This window comes from Sminthopsis crassicaudata, chromosome 5, assembly GCF_048593235.1.
Source record: "Sminthopsis crassicaudata isolate SCR6 chromosome 5, ASM4859323v1, whole genome shotgun sequence".
Taxonomy (NCBI): domain Eukaryota; kingdom Metazoa; phylum Chordata; class Mammalia; order Dasyuromorphia; family Dasyuridae; genus Sminthopsis; species Sminthopsis crassicaudata.
This window is the reverse complement of record NC_133621.1, coordinates 60,550,137-60,572,617: the sequence shown is the minus strand read 5'-3', so window position 1 is coordinate 60,572,617 and position 22,481 is coordinate 60,550,137. Positions and strand designations below refer to the sequence as shown.

The 22,481-nt window shown below is 36.1% G+C and overlaps 1 protein-coding gene across 1 annotated transcript in view; it reads right to left on the bottom strand.

Annotated features, from left to right (window-relative positions):
* The window catches only part of KIAA1217 (KIAA1217 ortholog), a 607,564-nt gene extending 585,388 nt beyond the window's left edge, over positions 1-22,176 (bottom strand). Inside the window, exon 1 of the mRNA XM_074266937.1 lies at positions 22,041-22,176. The gene's annotated coding sequence lies outside the window, so the exon portion shown is untranslated. The remainder of the gene's footprint in view (positions 1-22,040) is intronic.
* Between the last annotated feature and the right edge of the window lie 305 nt (positions 22,177-22,481).

Sequence of the window (22,481 nt, the reverse complement as noted above, 5' to 3'; positions counted from 1 at the left end):
TCAGACTGCCAGACTCTGTTGTGGACTGGAATCTCTGTAGATAGATATTTTTTATATGTGTTATTTTCAGTATCATTCAGGTTCTAACCAGAATTTAATGATTCAAAGATTTTTCACATCTTGTATCCTAAAGTATAGATCACTTTTCATCAAATTACTCTCCTGATATTCAGTGTTTTCAAATTAAGTTATATTTTTTTGTTATTGTTATTTAATTTTATTTATTTTTTAAATTAAATTAATTAATAAAATAACAAACTAATTTGTTATTTAATAACAACTATTAATATTTGTTATTACTATCATGTCACTATTAAGAAGAGTAGTTAAGTGGCATAGTAAACAGAATGACAGGTCTGAAGTCAGGAATCCTTGAGTTGAAATCTGGCTTCTGACACCTAACTGTCTCAGTTTCCTCATCTATAAAAATAAACTGGAGAGGGAAATGATAAGCCATTCCAATATTTTTGCCAAGAAAATCTCAAATGGGATCACAGAGTCAAATGTGATTCAAATGACTTAACAACAACAAATTTATTAAGACAACTGAAGAGACATGATACAAGATGGAGAGCCAGCCTTAAAGTCAGGAAGGTCCTAGTGTAAGTTCCAACTCCCACATAGGGATGTGTGACCCTGGATATGTCAGTATTTTAGGCAATTATCTAAGCTGCAAAGAAAGGTTTGACTAGCACTGGTAAAGGTGGTTCCTTATTAGAAGTTCCCTGTTCCTAACTGAAATCACAAGACCAATACAAAACCAAAAATCACACAGAGGGAGTGATCTGTGAGGCATTATGTACTCAAGATGCTAAGAGAATTTGTACTCATCTCAAGATGCAGAGAAGATGATGATGATGCTGATGCTGCTGATGGTGCCCTTCAACTATAGCAATCATTACTAAGTCATACTGAGTAGCATGAAATGAAATAAAACTAGTGAACAGTAAAGGAATGAATGAAATTAAACTTGAACATTTGCCAAAAGGGCAAATGTTTATTCATTCTTTTTCTTTGACTTGTGCTTCAAAAATTTAAAAGGTTGATGGGGCTTAATTTATAAATATTTCCAGTTCACCCTGGATCAAGTTCTCTATCTATCTTTAGAAATAATCCAATAAAGCAGAATATCCGAACTGTAAAAAACAAAACCCTTAATAAAGCAAAATTATTATCTAAAAGGGTTGGGAATAAGAAATACCATCTAGGAAACAGAATATGTGATTTTATAATACATGGGGCTGTACAGGAATGCATAAAATACATCATTGGATAATTGCTGAATTTTTCAGGTAGAGCTAGAATTCATCATTAGTATCTGTAAGCTGGAAGATGCTCTGATTTAATGGGAGAGGAAAAACTGAACAGATTTTAGGTGGTGTGTACCAAAAAACACAACCATTAAATATTTTAGGTCATTTGGTCCATCTGTTCTGGTTGTCAACATGCCTGTTCATGATTGGTGAAAATTAAGGATTCTTTTCCCTTCCTCTCATTTATAATGTGATAAATTTATAAGGAAAACAGTCATTGTTCGGTAACTGGATAATGAGGAAATTTAGGGAAAGGGCTTTAAAGCCATCTTTCAACCCTCATCTTGAGTATGTAGCGTTAAATAAAATCAAATACATCTAAAAACTTGACTTGTACATCCCCACTTCCTCCTGGAGGTCTTTCCAAGTACCCTCAGCTGCTAGTACCTTCTGTAAACCCATAGCTCATCTATCATTTGAATCATTTGTAATAATCTTGTAAACATAGATTTATGCATTTCATCTTTACCACCAGAACGAAAGAGTATCATGGTAGATTGAGTGTTGTCATTGGAGCCTGAAAGGACTGGGTTTAAGTTCTAACTCAGATGCATATTGGCTGTCACCCTGAACAAGTCAGTTAACTGCTTAATGTTCCAGGCAATTCTCTAAGACTTTATGTTACATAGGAAATGTCTGTGTGCATTGGTAGAGGGAATTACCTCCTCTAGGAGTTCTCAGTATTAATAAAATGACATGTCCAAGTCTAATTCCCATTGGAATATAAGCGCCTCAAGGACACAGATGATTTCTATTTTTTCATCAAATCCCCAATGCTTAATGCTATAAGTGAATGCTTAGTAGATGCTTCTTCCTTGACTGATTTTACAAGACCATGGGCTCTCTTTTCTCCTTTTACTAAAGAGAAAGATCCTTTTATCTTTCTGTTTTATTTGGATTTTGCTTTTGTTTTTAACAAAAATAGGCTTATTTAAAACAGTTTTGGTGCCATCTTCTCTACAGATTAACCAAATATACATATGTGTATATATATATGTATGTATATATATGTATGCATGTATATATATAAACCAAATATACACATGTATATATATATATATATTAACCAAATATACACATGTATATATATATATTAACCAAATATACATATATATATATATTAACAAAATATACACGTGTATATATACATGTGTATATTTGGTTAATCTGTAGAGAAGATGGCACCAAAATTGTGTATATATACATACACATACATACACATATATGTATGTATATATACATATATGTATGTATACATATATACATACATATATATGTATATATATGTATATATGTATATATATATATATATATGATACCTGCTTAACTAGTGAAGTAATAAAATAGTGATATTGATTATTACCCTTTCTTCTCTCCCCATTCCTTCACTCCCTTTTTTTGAAACTCAAATTCTATCCAGAGGGAGCTTATTTTGGTTATATTTGCATAGAATTAGAACAAGTCTACTCCTCTCAACCAAAACACAATTTTTTTCTGTAATGCTAGAAAGTCATTGCAATGTCCTTGTGCTGCTCAAACACCATATTCTACATGAAACCTTTTCTGATTTTTCCCAACATATAACTATTCTCTCTTTCTCTCCTCCCTCCCTCCCTCTCTCTCTTCATGCCCACCCCTTTCTCTCTCTCTCTCTCTCTGTCTCTCTCTATGTCTATATCTATATCTACATCTATATCTATATCTATATCTATATCTGCATATATATGTTTTGTATAGGTCTTTAAATATTTTTGTCTCCCTGTGGGAATGCAAGCTCCTTGAAAGTAGGGATCTCTTTATCCTTTTTATTAGTATTCCAGGACCTAGCACAGTATCTAAAACATAGGAGGTACTTGATAAATATTTGTTGGTGGATTGTATGACTGATGGCTTGCTAAGTCCCTTTCTCAAAACAATGCAAACCATGATTCTCCTTTTGAAAGCTGCATACCTCTTTCACTCCCCCCCCATCTTCATTTGACCCTATTTGCTCTCCAACAGAAAAGGCATATAAAAAAATAAGAATAAGAAAACACACACCCAGAACTGATGTCTTTAAGGGCTCTCAGGCTCAAGTTCCAAATTTTAAATGAGGACTTTCTCCTTCTTTGAGGTGGGTGTCTAATTTCTTTAAGATCACTCTTCTCCCTCCTTGGTAAGATTGGGAGAAAAGCTGTCATGATAAAGAGGTACATTAGACTTGTTCTGCTTGGCTTCAGAGGAAATTGAAAAGAAGGAAATTAAACAGCAATTTCTCCGGTGGGAATTTAAGAAGCAAATTGAGGCTTGATGTCAGGAAAACCTCTGTAACAATGAAGCTTTACAAAAATGACATGAGCTTCTTACAGTCTTCAAGCAGAGACTGGATGTCCACATTATCATGGAAATTCCTTCTGAGTAAAGGTTGGACAAAGCTGTTGTTGATATCTCACCCAACTCTCAAAAACTGTGATGCTGTGATTTCTAAACTTAAAACTCTAACCTTGAAATTCTTTGCTTGGTTCCCTGGGCCTTTAGCCCCTGAATTTTTGAGGCTGGGCCTGAACTCGTGACATGGAGGCTCATGGTTACCACTTCACACTGACCAATTTTGGCCCTAATGGGGAGAAATTTCAAGACAATGAAGATAACTGGATGAGAAATAAGTGAGGGTCTTCTATGCCAAACACTTCATTTTATATATTAGGAAACTGAGGCCTGGAGAGGCAAGGGAAATTTCCAAGGAGATAAAAAAGAAGGATTAATTTTTGGACCCAAGTTCCTGGACTCTAAATTTATAAAAATTGCTGCTGATTTCATCCTGATATCTAGTAACCAGGACCTGAAGTGGTGCTTTTTTACACTGTGTCCAAGCTCCTTATTGTGTGAAACCCTTCCCTTAGATCCTTTTGAGACACCCTAATTCCTTTGAGATAATTTCCTGCTCCAGTTCTTCCAGGCACAGACATCTTGACCCCTCCCTGTATCTCAGTCCTTGCTATCTTATTTCTTTAATATCTCTGAGGAATTAGTTCTGAATTTTAAATTAGGACTATTTCTTTCATTTGAATATCATATTTGTCACAGGGACCAGGTCTTTTTGCTGCTGACTTTCAGGCCACTTCTAGTGATTGCTTGTTAGTGGGATCCTCTTTGATTCCCTACCCTTGCCTTGACTGTCCATCTGGTTTTGAGTTCTCATCATTTTGGATCTAGTTTATCTCCCTGCCAACCAAGCCCCAGCCACAGATTTTTTTGACCAAAGCTCTAGACAGCATGGTTGCATTTTCACAGGAAGGATGGTCAAGAATCCTGGGTTTCTGACCATGTTCCTAAAAGTTCCAAATTTTTCCAATTCTTGCTAAATCAATGAATCAGGAAAAACTCATGGAACACCCTGAACGTATTTTCATGAAGACACAGTAGCATGATCCATATTCTGAATAGTTGTTAATGTATATGAGATGAAAGGAAAAATCCATAATACCATAAAGAATAAGTTATATACCCTGTGCTGCTACTATGACATGGAAAAGAAGGGACTGTTTTTTTTTTTTTTATTTGTGTCCCAGTTTTTTATATTATTATTATAGCTTTTTATTTACCAGATAAATGCATGGGTAATTTTATAGCATTGACAATTGCCAAGCCTTTTGTTCCAATTTTTCCCCTCCTTCTCCCCACCCCCATCCCCCAGATGGCAGGTTGACCAATACATGTTACATATGTTAAAGTATAAATTAAATACAATATATGTATACATGTCCAAACAGTTATTTTGCTGTACAAAAAGAATTGGACTTTGAAATAGTGTACATTTAGCCTGTGAAGGAAATCATAAATGTAGGCGGACAAAAATAGAGGGATTGGGAATTCTATGTAGTGGTTCATAATCATGACCCAGAGTTCTTTCCCCAGGTGTAGCTGGTTCAGTTCATTACTGCTCTATTGGAATTGATTTGGTTCAATTCATTGTTGGAGAGGCCACGTCCATCAGAATTGATCATCATACAATATTGTTGTTGAAGTATATAATGATCTCCTGGTCTTGCTCATTTCACTCAGCAACAGTTCATGTAAATCAAGGAGAGACTGTTTTAAAGAGATTGGAGTCAAGCTAGTTTGTAAACAATAAGTGTCTGGATAAGAGTACAACTCAATTAAATTCAACATCTACTTTTTGCAAGTTACAATGATAGATTCTGGGAAACAACTAAACCATATTTAGTTTCCCAAATATCATTCCCAAATGATATCATTCACAAATTTCCCATAAACCTGCCAATGATGAGCTTCTGGGAATTAGCAAAGCTGATCTTCATATTATAGAATCATAGATTTGGGACTGAGAGAGACTTATGAGATCAGTCAGTAGTAACAAAAGTTACTTTATGGTAATGATAGCCAATAGTAATAATAAATAGCATTTACGTATCAATTTAGGGTTTGCAAAGCACTTTACAACATTTGATTCTTATAACAATTCTAGAACGTAGGTGCTATTATGATCTCCATTTTATAGTTGAAGAAACTGATATAAAGGGGTTAAATGACATGAGTAGGGTCACACATCCAGGTCCAGCACTCAATCCATTGTGGTCCACAGCAGCAAGGTTACCTGTCCAAGAATGGAAAAAGGGGCAAGGTCCTTTGACACCAAAGCTAACTCCATTTCCACTCTACTATCCCTCCTCCCTCAATGACAGATGACAGACAAGTCTGTCACCAAGCTGCCTTTCTCTCTTGGAGGAATGGACCAGACCATTCCCTACCCTACTGACAAAGCCTGAGAAAGCTTAGGGTCTGGCTGAGATATTGATGCAGGCTAACAGCTCGGTCTCCCTGAAATTTTGAGAATCAACCCTGAACTACTAAAAGTACTTTCCTATTAGACTTGGGATTCCTAACTCAGAACAGTTACAAGTTACAAGGCATATTGATCTAATATACCATTAAGCAACAAAATGGTTCAATTTGTCATGTTCCCATAGAGGATTATGGGATATTCTCCTTACTGCTGCAAGGATCTTCCTGAGGCTTTGTAGACGCCTCGCTCAGCAGAACTGATGATGAGAGAGTCTGTATTTCAGCCCCTTGTTTCCAAAACCTTAACGCATGTAAATAAGTCATTATTTTGGACAGGGTATACTTTCTCTTATGCTATTTATAGGGATGATTTGTATACTTCAAGCTGCAAACTCTATTTCCTGACCATAAAACAAATTATCCAATGAATGAATATGGGGAGATACATTTTATCTAAACTACAGAGTAAAATCTCCCCCTCAAAAAAAAGTGGGTAGACTTTTAAATAGATTACAATACTTTATTAACTTAAATGTGTATTAGACCCCTGGCTTATAACATTCATTATTGTGCATGAGATATACTCAATGGGACTGTCCAAAATCAAAGTTGCTTTTTCTGGATAATGAAGAAACACAGACTTGGGGTCTCATGAGACAATGGACAAGAACCAGGGCCCAATTTAAACTTAAATAACACATTCAAGCTCAGCATAGTAACAACAATGACACTATTAATAATTCATATTAATATACAATTTGAGAAATAGTTTGGAATACTGGATAGAAAGCTGGTCTCAGTGTTAAGAGGACCTAAATTCAAGTCTATCTTTTACTTAAACTGGCTATGTGACTCTGGGCAAACTATATAACCTTTTAAAGTCCCCAAACAATTCCCTAAGACTATAATTTGCCAAATGAGTGCTGATGTGCATTGGTAGAGGGAATTTCCTAATTGGGAGTTTTATCTACTGACTGATTAATTACTATGTATTTACTAAGTGTCTATCATAGGCCAGGCATTGTGTTAAATACTGGAAAGACAAAGACAAAAATCAATCATTCTCTGTCTTCAAGAACTTATATTCTGTTGGGAGAGACAAAATGTACATATTAATGAAATAGTAAGTTTGGCCACATATACAAGCATGTATTTATATATGTACATATATATGTATGCTGATATGTGACATATATGTATATATACATATGCTGTATATATCAATTTAAAATTGGTGTATAGCATCTACAACTCCCCTGTGCATTATTAACTTCATTTGAAAGATTAAAAAACCGAGGATAAGAGATTTTAGATGACTTGCTCATGATTATGCAGTTAGCATTAAGTGATCTAGCAAAATGCCTTGCATGTAGTTGGCATTTAATAACGATTTCTTAAATGCAATTGAATCATTTTGGAACTAGAAGCTAAGTCTCTTGGTTCCAAACTCAATATTCTTTGTTCGTCTTTGTATCAGTATCACTTGGCATGATATTTAGCCTATCTGTTGTTGTTCAGTTGTTTTAGTCATTTCTGAATTTTTGTGACTCTTTTTGGAGTTTTCTTGGCAAAGATGCTCTAATAGTTTGCCATTGACATCTACAGTTAATTTGACGGTTGAGGAAACTGAGGCAAACTGTGAAGTGATTTGCCCAGGATCATACAACTGGTGTGTGGTCTGAGGGCATTTATGAACTCAGATCTCACGCCTGACACTTGGTCCATGGAATCAGGTGAATGCTACCCTTCTGATTCTCCTGACTAATAATATAGATTTTTTTTTACATAGCAATTTATTTGAACTATAATTCAACAGGAGGAAAATATAGAAATACTAGGATAATTAAATACTGGTCTGCAAACAATTCTAGAGCACTTGCTTTTATTTTTTCCTGGACTCTATCACACTCACTTTATATTTATCACTATAGATATCATATCTTCTCAAGTAAAACATAAGAATGTAACAGTGAAAGAAGACTGGATCACTCCTTTTTCAACATCAGAGAACTAATCCTCCCTCTGATATTTAGCTCTTGTGTGACCTTGGACATGTCCTTCATTCCCTAGCCTTCAGATTTCTCATTTATAACATGAGAGGTGTTGGGCTGCATGGTCTCTGAGGTTCTGTCCACCTCGAGAACAGGACATCCCTACCAACAACCCTAGATTTTGACATGGTGCTGTTGGGCAATGAGTCTTCTAAAAAGAAATGCTCTAACATCTGAAACAAAATTGATCTCTATCGATTAGAGGATGGCTAAACAAAGTGTGGAACAGGACAGGAATGCAATACCTCTGTAACATGAGAAACAATGATTGAATAATTCAGACACAGGAAGACATATGAAGAGATGCATAGGGAAGTAAGCAGAACTGAGGAAACAATATACATGTTGATTATAATATAAATGGAAAGTACAATACCATCAGCTGCAAACAAAACATTGTAATTATAATGATCAAACTTGGACCCAGAGAAGAGATGAGAAAATGTGTTTTTCCCTCTTCTTTGCAGAAGTGGGGACTTATGGGTATGAAATATTGTATGCATTGTAGCCTCAGTTGATATATTGATTCATTTTGCTTAACTACCACCCTCCCGCCCACAAACACACACTTTCTTTTTATTCCTTGTTATAAGAGATGGCTCCCAGTAGAAGAGTTAGGAAAGAGATATTCAGAAATGAAGGTTATGTGAAAACAAAAGCGATCAATACATTTAAAACATTTTAAAAGGCCACTCACTAAAATATGCTGTTTGGCAGGGACCTCCTTTCCTTTATTTCCCTCTCCATACAATTCAGGAGCTATTTTGTAGCAGGCAATTCAGAAATGGCACAGAAAACAGCAATAGCTGACTTTCCAGTCAGCTTGCATCCTCTGCTTTCTTCCTGTCTCTATCCTGGCTGATCTCAGGCCCAAGATTCACCCAAATCTCTCTGTTCTGTATTATATCAGATCAGGTAATTGTCAGGAAGACTCATGGATATTTCTGACAGTCTTATACAAAGGAAGAGACCAATCTCCATGCTGCATAGCTGCAAAATAACTAGATGACATGGAATTTTCATTCAAATATTTAAATAATAAGAAAGATATATGATAATAAGGAATCTGCAATGAAAAGAAACTTCAGATACAACGGGGGAAAAAAGGTTTGGTTTCGAAAAGGGACTTATCCTGCTTAATGAAGCTTATCAAATCAATGACAAGCTAAGCCTCCAGATGTTTAAAGTTGTGCTGAAGCTGGATTTGGAAGCTTGGATTGCTTGTAGACAGAATACACTTAAACTACAGCCCCGCAAATATAATAATACATAAGTAGCATATTAGAATGTAAGCTCCTTGAGGGAGGGGATGGTATTTTCCTCTTTTTATAACTCTAGTATTTAGCACAGTGCTTGGCACATAGTAGGCATTTAATAAATGTTTATTGATTTATTGGTGGTTAGACCCACCCCCCCTTAGAATGAAGATCCTCTATTCAGAATAGATGTGGTAATACTATATTGAAGGAAATCCCTATTCCAAGAGAAAGAAAATTTTATCCAGTGAGTCTAAGGGGAGAGACTTGGGAATCTAAGGCTGCTAGGTGGTACAGTGGATAGAGCTCCAGGGCTAGAATCAGAAAGACCTGAATTTAAACCTGACCTCAGACTTACAAGCTATGTGATCGCCAGCAAATCATCAATCATATTTGCCTCAGTTTCCTCATCTATATAAAATGAGCTGGAGAAGGAAATGTCCTCTCAACTAATTCCCTTCTAGTTCTAGAACTATGGCCACAATATTATGAAAGACCTCAGGGAACAATTCAAAGAGATTATGATTTACAGTCCAAGGACCTTGGTTCAAATCCCAGCTCTGCTGTTTATTGTCTGTGTACTGGGACACATCTGAGAACTCAGTTTCCTTTATCTGGAAAATGACAGAATTGGACTGGGGACCTCTAAGTATACTCCTTGCAGTTTTAAACTATAGTGGTGCTTCATGATTAAATAATTATTAAATTATTTCACTCACTTAATAGTTGTAAAATGCTTTTAAATCCTATTATTGAATGTTGAATAATGGAAAGTTCCTCAAAGTTTGAGGTGGAAGAGTAGCGATACTGATTTTACAGCATCATAGTAGAAACTCAGGCAAACATAGTAACACATAGTAGACTCTTAAAAGATACTTAATTGAACAAAAAATATTAATTCTTTTGTGATAAATCTTTGGCTTCTTCCAAGGAGCTGATATGCTGCTAAATATCAAGAATTTAAGAACTGAAATAAAATGAGTCCTGCCTGTCATCAACCCTCTAATTCCCTAAGGTCCATCTTCTCTTGCTTTTGATCTTATGTGGGAATAAGTTTTCAAAGTGTTTTTCAATTTTTAAAAATTTGATTCTGTTAAAAGTAGACACTGTTCAGTTGCATTTTTTTTTGTCATCAAATGAAATGTCTGTCTCTGGCTGTTTCTTCTGAGCATGGAGCAGTGCCATTGGAGATTTGAAAAAAAGAAAACCACATTAAAAAAAAGAAAACTTACCCAGATGTTGTGGAGAAAATGTGGGTTTTAAAGAACCCTTTTGCTGTGGCTGAGCTTTCCATACTTTTTTTGTTAACATCCTTTTTAATTGTATTATTTAAGAAGTAAAAAGTAAAAAGTAGACAATTAGTGCAACAGAGCAAACAGTACACTGGCAATTATTTCAGGAAATACTCCACTTTCTATCTTCAACCCTGTTCAAGAATTGAACTCTCTCTCTCTCTCTGTCTCTGTCTCTGTCTCTCTCTGTCTGTCTGTCTCTCTCTGTCTTTCTCTGTCTCTCTGTCTCTCTCTGTCTCTCTGTCTCTCTCTTTCTCTCTCTCTTTAAACAAACAGTTAAGCAAATGGTCCAGATATAGCAATCTCATCTCATCTAATAATGTATATACCATTCGGCCATAGTAGCCTCTCTGCCAAGGAGAGGAACATATGTTTCATTATTCAGGGGTTGCTTTCCATAAGAACGAAAAGAAACAGCTTCTTAGGACTCCTTCAGAATCTTTGATTTTAAGAGAGAGGCAATAGTAGTATGGGCTTACATTACATTGAAGGAAGCTAGCAAAATAGTAATTCTTTTTCTACTTTGTGTATCATAAAATCTTTTCATTTCTGTCATTAAATCCTGTCTTCCTCACAAAAAGGCTAATTCCAACCTTAGATAGAAGGAGTAAGATGGGCTCAAAAGGATGTTCCTCTTAGAGTCAAAAGACCTGAGTTTGACCTAAAGTTTTGCTTCTTCTACCTGTGTGAGCTTGGCTAAATCAAATTATCTCTTTGGGCCATCATTTTTTCATCTGTGAAATAAAGAACTGAAGTTATGTAATCTCTAAAATACTTTCTGCCATATTTGAGATCCTACTTTCCTTAGCCTTGACACAAACTTGGAGTTGAAAAATTTTAAGTAATGCAGTTGAGGCTGCCTTTAACTAGTTCAACTTGTATGAGTTTTGTTAGCAACATTTCAAAGGGTTGGATTGATCCATAGGGTTGGAAAATCCAACGTGGGCCTTAGAGAAAAAAAAAGTTAGTCATGCAAACTATAATTATTGAGAATCTGCTGACTTTAAAGCTTTCTTTTCTTCTAAATGATGCGATTTCACTTCTCTCTTACTGTGTGAAGACAAAATTTCTGTACAAAAATGTGTCGTATGGTAGGCAAGAAATGGCTGAGATTCTTTAGTCATCAACCCTCTTGCCGAAGATTGTCTCAATTTCTGACACTAAGAGTGTGAAATCTGTGAAGAAAACGTGGGGAGAAGAAAATCCAATAGGTTTCTAAATGAATCTTTTCTGGGTATTTTTTTTTAAATCTTGTATATCCTAAAGTTACACAAGAAAAGTACTTTTCTGATTGCAATACTCTCTCTCTCTCTCTCTCTCTCTCTCTCTCTCTCTCTCTCTCTCTCTCTCTCTCTCTCTCTCTCTCTCCCCCAACCCCCCTAGCAGGAGATAGTATAATTAAATGGAAAGATCACTGATTTAGAGACATAAATATCTCATTTCAAATCCCAGGACTTCTCCTTAATCCCTGTGTACTCTGTGACATTAAGTAGTTCATTTAGCCTCTCAGGAATTCAGTTTCTTCATCTATAAAATGGAGGTCTTGGCCTAGGCCTTCTCTGAGTCCCCTTCTAGATTTATATCTCTGATCCTGTGTACTCAGAGGACTAAAATTCAATAAAATACAATTCTCTACCATAGAAGCAGGCTGTCCTGTCCCAAACTCCTACAAGAGAACTTTCTAATTGACTTAGATTTAGAATTTATATTTATTAATGTTGGGACCTTCTTGTGTGTAAACTATCTCCTTTTAGGCAGATATACTTTGGAATTTAGGAGCACTAGCCTGGGGGAAATGACAAAGTCTGGACTTGCCTAGCTAGAATCATGACCCATATTCAAATTCTACATTAGACATAAGCAGTATATGACAAGTCACCAACCTCCGTACTTCCTCAACTGTAAAATAGATATAATAATGGGACTTATTTCCCAAAGTTGTTGTGAGAAACAAAAAACATGCAAAAGCATTTGTAAATCTTAAAAATGTTATAGAAATGCTACCTATTTTTGCTATCAACACCAATTAGCTAAAGACTACATTATGTGGCAGTGTATGTATGTATGTATTTGTATGCATTCATGGGATCAAAAGACTATATATTTATGGCTAGAAGGGACCTCTGAGCCATCTTGTTCAATCTCCTCATTCTACATGTGAGGCACGGAGCCTCACAGATGTCAAATATCTTGACCAAGGTCACACAAGTATTAAGAGGCAAATCCAGTGTTCTTGAATTCCAGCCCCAGTGCCTGAACATCTACTGTTGGCTCTTTTTTGTATCCCATTATTGCAACATCACATTGGCATCTCTGGCAGCTGGGCAAAGGGGTCTGAGATAGGATTTGAACTTATTTCCTTCTTATTCTAAGCCTAGTACTATCTCTTCTTTGCCATCTTGCTGCTTTCTAGTGTGGGTCTTGTGATCTAGAACTGGCTCGACCCCAATGTAGCCATCCCATCTCTCTGGCTTGGAATGTGGAGAAAATGAGTTCAAATCCTACCTCAGACACTTACTAACTATATTTCCCTTAGTAAGATACCTAACCTCTCAGCCTCAATTTCCCCATCTATAAAATGATGATAATTACAGGATCTATTGCACAGTTTCTATGAGGCTCAAATAATATAACTTATGGAAAGCATTTTGCAAAATATACATTTAAAAATTAAATTAGTAAGTTAAATTATTATTATTGTTATTATTACATCTGAGTTTGTGCTGACTCTTTGAAAAGTCAAAGAGAGGTGGTTACAAGCAGGGTTGGTGGGGAAACTAAGGGTGCTCTACAACACAGTTCTGAGCCCTGCTGTGTGCAATTCCAACAGCAGGAATCCCACTCTGGCTGTAGTCTCATAAGCAATGCTCCTAAGCCTTGAGGCAAAGTAATGAAGCCACAGGCACGATGGATTCTTCTAATCATGGCTCTGATGATATACAAAGGACAGATTTCACTAGCAGAAAGGATTGCAGGCTCACATGGCCATAAATGCAACCTTGCCCACAATCCCACACAGCCATGATATCTGTACTCGAAGCAGTTAACAGATTCCACCAATGGTCAGTGAGTAGATTGCTTGGGAAGCTGGGAAATTGTAGATTATTCTAGGCAGCAGTCTCTCTGTTTGCTAATTGTGGTTTAGTGGTTAGTAGTTAGTGGACTAGAGCTAATGGTCATCCTCAATCCCAGACAAAATATGCTATTCACCTGCAAGGAACCTCTGGGGAACACAAAGGGAAAGAGATAAGGAAGTGGGTCTAGAATGTGGGGGCTGGGGACTAGATGGCAGCAGAAAGGGAGTTGAGTTTCAAACCAATGGGTGAGCCCCAGTGCTCTGTGATTTTATTTGAGAACTTCCGAGGCAATTAGAATATCATCAGTTTATAGATTTCCAGCTGGAAGTCAAGGTCACTTAATCCAAACCTCTTATTTTATAGGTGAGAAAACTGAGGACTGATTTAGGTGATTTTCCCATCACTGCACAGGAATAAGTGAGAAAGGAGCTATTGTTCAGATAAGAGGTATAGAATGGGAAGGGGGCTTAGGGTTGTCTAGTCCAATCCATTCATTTTGGAGAGGAGGAAACTAAGATGCAGATGAGATAAATCTCACCACCAAAGTTGTGTAAATTATAAGTACAAACCAAGATTCAAACCCAGGTTCTATGACTCCGAATTTTGTCTCCCATGTACCATGATGGGTCTATAAGGTTGCTGTTGTTTTTGTATTATTTTAGTCCTATCTGACTCCGTGTGACCCCATGTGACATTTTTCTTGACAAAGGTAATTCCAATGGTTTACCATTTCCTCCTCCGGCTCATTTCACAACTGAGGAGAATAAGGCAAATAGGATTAAGTGTCTTGGCAAGGGTCACATAGTTAGTAGGTATCTGAAGCTGGATTTGAATTCAGCTCTTTCTGACTCCAGACTTGACATTCTATCCACATGACCTAGTTGCCTATAAGAGTCAACATGAAACCAAGAGAAGTGTTCAACTACAAAATTATAGTTTTTTCTTGGTACCTTTGTCTTAACAGACAGTAACTAACTGCATGGGTGATTTCCTTGTTGGCAGAAAAGGATAAAGAAAACTTAGGGAATGATTCTTTACATTTCTGCCTTATCATCCAGGACAAATGAAGAGAACTTAGGAAAGGTTAGAAAAGTAATACAAGAAAATAACCAGAAAATGAAATGTTCTAGGGAAGTGGGGAGAGAGGGAGAAATTGAAACCTAGATCAAGAGTAGATGATGAGTAGATAAATATAAGACAGAGGAAGGGAAACACAATGCCTCAGAACTGGAAGGGACCTAAGAGGTCATCTAGAATCCAATTTCTCTTCATATTACAAGAGAGAAAACTAAGATCTAGAAAGATTAAGTGAACTTAAGTCACACAAGATGCTAGATGAGGTCTTAGCCAAGGATGCCCAAGGACTAGGAACAAAAGGCTTTGTTCAAAACTTTGCCAATCTGATTATTGGGGCAGTGATAAATTGAAGAGTATCCAAAGTGGTGATGGTGAAGGGATGAGACATTATTTAAAGAAATTGGAAATGTTTACCTTGGAGAATGTGGACATATGATTGACATGAAAACTATGTTTAAATATCTCAAGAGTTGTTAATATCAAAGATTTGTTCTGCTCTGTCCCAGAAGACAGAACCATGGACAATGAATGAAAGCTATAAACAGCTCTCAGCTCAATAAATGGAGGAAAACCATTCTTAACAATGAGACATAGAAAAGTGAAAGCAACTTTATTGGGAGGTAATAAGCTTCCCTTCATTGGAACCCTTAACATAGAGGCTAGATAGATACTCCTTATGAATGCAATATGTGGTTCTGGGATTCTTTAATTTTTTTTTTTAATTACTTTGTAAAAAAAAAAGACTTTAAGTTTTAACTTGAAAATAGAAGCAGAGAGAAAAAAGTGACTAAAAAAAGCTAATTTTAGTTGGACACTGCTAATTTTTAGAGGATATCAGAAAAGATAACAAATAACTAGCAAAAGACATTATGTGTAATATATAGGAAGAAATATCTGGGAAGAGATATGATACTACTTAAAAGATTTATATCCTGATGCAAAGAATGAGCCACAAACAAACTAAATTAAAGGGTTTCACATATGTAAGTAAATATAACATAACAAAGTTGCTATGATTTAGTACGATGGGACTTCTAATTTCTAATGGGACTCCTGGAATAGGGCAATCAAATAGAGTACCTTGCTCTCTAGAAACATATTTGTGTTCTTAGTATGGACCCACAAGAGAAAGTTGTAACCTGGTCATGTCAGCTCTTATATCAAAACTGAGTTGCACCAAACACACACACACACACACACACACACACACATACACACACACACACACACATATGTATTCAGGATAGGTGGGGGCCAGGACGTCCAAAAACAAAAATTTAAAAGTGTTACCAGGAAACTGGTGATTAGATTGGACACAGAGAGAGTGAGTTATGTAATTGCCAGGAGGATGAATTTATATGCTCAAGTTTTATGGCTTTTGGGTCAGGAGTGTAAAAATATTTAGTGCAATTCAGTAAATATTTAACAACCAGATCCCTGACAAAAATGTATGTATTAAACACTTTTAAGTTTAATCTTCATTGTTAACATTTTCTTCATCACTTTTCTTTGGGCAATCAATGAAGCAATAAAGCAAGCCCTGATTATAGTGTTTATTGATTTCCAAGATGTAAATTTTCACATTGAAAATTTAATAATTAGCTTTTGCAAATCAGTCTGTGCTAGTTCTATCACATCCCTACTTGTTATTATACTCAGATGTCATCTTTGATATCTGTGCTTCTGCTAATCCTGAACATTTATGCAGACCACAGGAACTGGTTATCTTGTTAATAAGAAGATATCTACCTTTGTGGAAATACAAATTAAACAAGCATTTTGCTAAGAATAAAGGGAGAAAGAAATAGAAGTCATCTTATGAGAATATACTGGAGATCACTAGGTCAGATAAAGAATATGGATGATGAATGACCAATTCAGATAAAAATTTTGGCACAGAGACAAAAGATACAAGTCATGAAAGACTCCAGCCATCTAAATATCTGATGGAAGTTTCATTCCATTATAAAGTCAAAGCATCTAGTAAATTTCTGACTTCCCTTGCTGTCTATTTCATCTTTTAGAAGAAGAAAAAAATTTCATAGAAATAGTTTCTCTGGACTTAATTTAGATATCAGGAAATTGCTATTTGATGATGTTTAAAGGATAAGAATCTTGGGGGAATGTGACCATATATTTATTCATCATAACCAAGGCCAGAAACACATGTTGGACTACATTTCCCAAACTTTAAATTTAGTTTAGGAAGCCCTTACCATTCCCCATTCTACTTCCTGTCACCCATCAACCTCAGTTAAAAAGTGAAGTATGATCCTTCGGCTGAGGCAGAACAAGAAAAGATTGTTCAATGGTGAGAGAAGATTGCTCCTAAAAATGAAATACTGATGACACAATTGCAAAAAATCAACTAATCAAGTAAAGGACAGAAGAGACTTGACTTAAAAGCCCTCAGGATAGAAAGAAAAAGAATTTTGTGGACTTGAAACTTAAAATGAATTGATAGTGTTATGTGGTCTCCAATGAATAAAACCACCAACAAACATTCATTAATTTTTTTTTCAGGCATTGAACTAGGTAGGCCCTGGATATACAAAAACAAAAAATGAAATAGTCCTTGCCTTCCAGAAGCTTATAATCTAGCAAAAAAGAGCTAAAATAGCCTAGACTTCATTAATAGAAAAACACAGTGTTCAGGACAAAGGGTAGGTGATAGAGGGGGCAGAGGGTGTTGGGTTTTTCCTCTTTTCTTTTGCACATATGAACACACATTTTGCAATATGACACATTTTAAGAAGGACCATTGACAAACTGGAACAAATTCAGAGGGATGTAATTGGAATGGTAAAGGGTCTAATGACCATGTCATATGAAAAATGGTTGAATAAACTGGTATTTCTTAGACTGGGAATACAATGCCTAGGGGGAGAAATGAAATCTATCTTGAATCATGTAAAGTACCATCATATGGAAGAGGTATTAGGACTCCAGAGAACTGATCTAGGACTAGTTATCAAAGCTTAGATTTTAATTCAATGTAAAAAACTCTCAAAGCATCAAGAAGTCCCTTTATAGCACTGGGGGTACCTTGTTAGGGAATGAATTTTCATTTCCTGGAGATAATCAAGCTGAGACTAGATGGCTACTTACTGGGTATGAAGATTCAGGCCTCAGGGAAGGAGAAGGACTAGATAATCTCTTTAGTCCTGTCCAAATTCACAAATCTATAATAATCTCACTTAAATCTTCATATTCTTGATAATCACAATTAAAAGCAAGGACTTGGCTTTCAAATCCATTATCAAAGTTGGAACTTTGAATAATCCCAGTTTCTTATCAAATTTTTTATCAAGTATCTCAGTAAACCCCTAGTAAGCCAAGGTGAGTAATTATATGAGGTTTTACTAGACAAAACTGTCATTGCCTCTCTCTATTCTGCCTTCCCTTACCCATAGTTCCTGAAGTAAGGGAATGTATTTGTCTATTCTCTTCCTCTAACTACTTGAGTTTAAATTCTTAAAGAATGTCAGCCAAGTTTTTAACCTCCATTCAATAGTCAATATTATGCTTTATTTTAAAAATCACTTGGACTTGTTACAAGGTCTCATCGTGGCCCCTATCAAGTCATGTAACAAAATGGTGAAGAGGGAGAATTATTAACAGCACCTTTACCCACATCCTTGTGTTTCTAAATATGATGAGTTCATAATATCTATAAACTGTTGACTCTTTGATCCTTTGCTGTCTGTGCAATCCTAAAGAGAAAAGATTTTTAAAAGAGCTTGGCAGCACAAACCCACAGAAGAGAGAGCTAAGTGATTTATGATTGCCTAGTGACTCAAAGCTCAGTCTGAGATTTGTAAAAACTCAGTCTACACCACATCTTAATTGCCAAGCATTTCTCTTCCTTTCTCTTTTTCTGAGGGGGATGTTCAGGTCACGATTGGGTCCTTCTCCAGGCTCTCCCCCAGATTAGAAAGGTACTTGGTTTGGCTAGCTTTCAGGAGTACCACAACTGTATTTTTAGAGATAACAGGAAACACAATCCATATGCCTACAGAAGGAATTTGGAGCAAATTATTAGGAATAATGAACTCCCCTTCTGCTGTTGCTTTGGAAAGAGTTCATCTGCTGATTTTAGCAATGTTACCCTAAGAACAATACTGTCTCTCTATCTCTCTCTGTCTCTATCTATCTCTGCCTCTCCATCTCTGTCTCTATCTGTCTCTGTTTCTCCTCTCTACCTCTGTCTCTGTCTCTCTGTCTCTGATTCTCTCTATATCTCTTTGTCTCTATGTCTTGTCACTGGGTTCTAGCCTCTTTTTCTTCTCATTTTACAGGTGCAGAAACTGAATCTGGAAGAAATTGTGGGACTTGCCTGTGGTCACTCAATCAGAAAGAGTCGGAGACAGCATCTGAGCCCACATCTTCCTGTCTCAGTCTCTCACCCTATATCTCTGTCTGTCTCAACCCCTATGTCTCACTACAGCATGTTGCTCTCTTGACCCAAGCTGTGATGTTTGAAATCCATGATCTATAGCCAGTATTTCACCTCTTATTGTTTGCTTGGAATCTGCTGTTTTCCAAGAGAAGGAGGAAATTATCTTCTGAGAGTCTGCACAGTATTCAGCCCAACAGTCCTGTCTGTTGTTTATTAATGACATGAGAAGTAGGTAAGTGTAAGAGTGGGGAGCACATCTATTATCCTTTTTCATTAAAAAAAAGTCAAGTTGCAAAACAGTCAGTAACTTTAATAATCTAGTGTTTGACAAACCCCAGCTTTTGGGATAAGAATTCAATGTTTGACAAAAATTGCTGGGAAATTGGAAATTAGTATGGCAGAAACCAGGCATTGACCCACACTTAACACCATACACCAAGAGAAGGTCAAAATGGGTTCATAATCTAGGCATAAAGAATGAGATAATAAATAAATTAGAGGAACGTAGGATAATTTACCTCTCAGACCTGTAGAAGAGGAAGGAATTTATGACCAAAGAAGAACTAGAGATCATTATTGATCACAAAATAGAAAATTTTGATTATATCAAGCTGAAAAGTTTTTGTACAAACAAAACTAATGTAGACAAGATTAGAAGGGAAGCAACAAACTGGGAAAATGTTTTTACAGTCAAAGGTTCTGATAAAGGCCTCATTTCCAAAATATATAGAGAATTGACTCTAATATATAAGAAATCAAGCCGTTTTCCAATTGATAAATGGTCAAAGGATATGAACAGACAATTCTCAGACAAAGAAATTGAAACTATTTCTACCCATATGAAAAGATGCTCCAAGTCATTATTAATCAGAGAAATGCAAATTAAGACAACTCTGAGATACCACCTCACACCTGTCAGATTGGCTAGAATGACAGGGAAAGGTAATGTGGAATGTTGGAGGGGATGTGGGAAAACTGGGACACTGATACATTGTTGGTGGAATTGTGAATACATCCAGCCATTCTGGAGAATGATTTGGAACTATGCTCAAAAAGTTATCAAACTGTGCATATCCTTTGATCCAGCAGTGTTGCTACTGGGCTTGTATCCCAAAGAAATCTTAAAGAAGGGAAAGGGACCTGTATGTGCAAGATTGTTTGTGACAGTCCTCTTTGTAGTGGCTAGAAACTGGGGACTGAGTGGATGTCCATCAATTGGAGAATGGCTGAATAAATTGTGGAATATGAATATTATGGAATATTATCGTTCTGTAAGAAATGACCAACAGGATGATTTCAGAAAGGCCTGGAGAGACCTACATGAACTGATGTTGAATGAAATGAGCAGGCCCAGAAGACTATTATATACTTCAACAACAATACTATATGATGATCAATTCTGATGGATGAGGCCCTCTTCAACAATGAGATGGACCAAATCAATTCCAATAGAGCAGTAATGAACTGAACCATTTATGCTAGCGAAAGAACTCTGGGAGATGACTATGAACCACTACATAGAATTCTCAATCCCTCTATTTTTGTCCGCCTGCATTTTTGATTTCCTTCACAGGTTAATTGTACACTGTTTCAAAGTCCGATTCTTTTTGTACAGCAAAATAACTGTTTGGACATGTATACATATATTGTATTTGACTTACACTTTAACATATTTAACATGTATCAGTCAACCTGCCATTGGGGGTGGGGGTGGGGAGGAGGGGAAAAATTGGAACAAAAGGCTTGGCAATTGTCAGTGTTGTAAAATTATCCATGCATATATTTTGTAAATAAAAGCTATAATAATAATAAAAAAATAAGTCAAGTTGGAGCAAAAGCTGTACTGTTAACTCTAATTATTCTCTTTCAAAGGTTCTTCCAAATTAAATATTTACTTATCCAATGTTCTTCTTCCTGGCATAATGGGGATAGGTTATGAAGAGAAGTAATCAACCCAGACCCAAGATATGTTGAATTAGTGACTATAAAGCACTATGGAATGATATTACTGATCAGAATCTAGACTTACATGACTATTTCTGTACTTATATATTTGGTTCATTTACCTGATTATCAAGAAGTTTTGAGCATCTTGTTTTTATCAAAATGGGCCTGATTTGGCACAAAGAGAGAACATTTCTAAAACTAGAGGCCCTGATTGGTGTTGCTGAATATTCAGATTTATGCCAACTAATGAATCAAGAGGGAACTTATTCTGTGTAGTTATTTTATGTAAACACAGACTCTAAGTTATCCTCATCAAATAACTATGTAGTCACTTACTCCCTATGTATGCTTAGAAACAATTCTTAATATGTTTTTTAGTTTAATATTTTAATTAAAATTTTTAGTTCCATATTCTCTCCTTCCCTCAGCCCCTCCCTGACCCTTTGAGAAATAGAGAAATTCAATATTCATTATATGCATGTTTATATCTTTTGAATAAGCAATGTAAAAAGTCATTATATATCTTCATATTTTTTGAACAAGAAATGTAGAAAGTGAGTTGATGGCAACAGGCCAGCACCTAGACAGAAAGATGTGTTCATTGAGCTGACATGTAAGTTTGTGGTGTAAATAGCAAGACAAAAAATGAATGGCCAGGAGAAGGGAATTAGCTGCCCTTTGGTATAGGTGCATCAGGAAACCCTTTGGGGTTCAGGTTAGATCTTTGATTTCACCTGAATGTTTTAACAGAAAGTGACTGCTAGAGTCTTAAAATTCCCAATTTCTTCATTATCAAAATGATACACACACATTTCAAAATTCAACAAAGATGCAGGACTTTACCTGTTTAATTAGGAATAAGGTATTTCCTAGGTAGGCAGTGAGTGTAGCCAGTCTGGAATCTGTTACCGGCTCCAAAGCTGGGACACAATGTGAACGTGTCCAATTTCCTTATGATCTCAAGGCTCAGCTTTCGCCACCTAGAAAATGGAAATAACATTGTACTTGCTACCAGGTACTGCCAATTGAGCAGCTGGGAAATCATGCTGTTGAAAGGCACCATATGAACAAATAGTAAAATTAGAATATATTAGCATAAGAAGTCCTATAAATCACTTGCATACATACAAAATTTTTTGATTAAAAAAATTTCCTCTTGTGTTTTCCAAACATTTCTATAACGTACAATGTAGATATTTCAAAGAAAAATGGCCATATCACACTAGGTCAACCATGAGAATAAGCATGGGCTCACATGACCAAAGTCATAAAGAAATCAGGCTG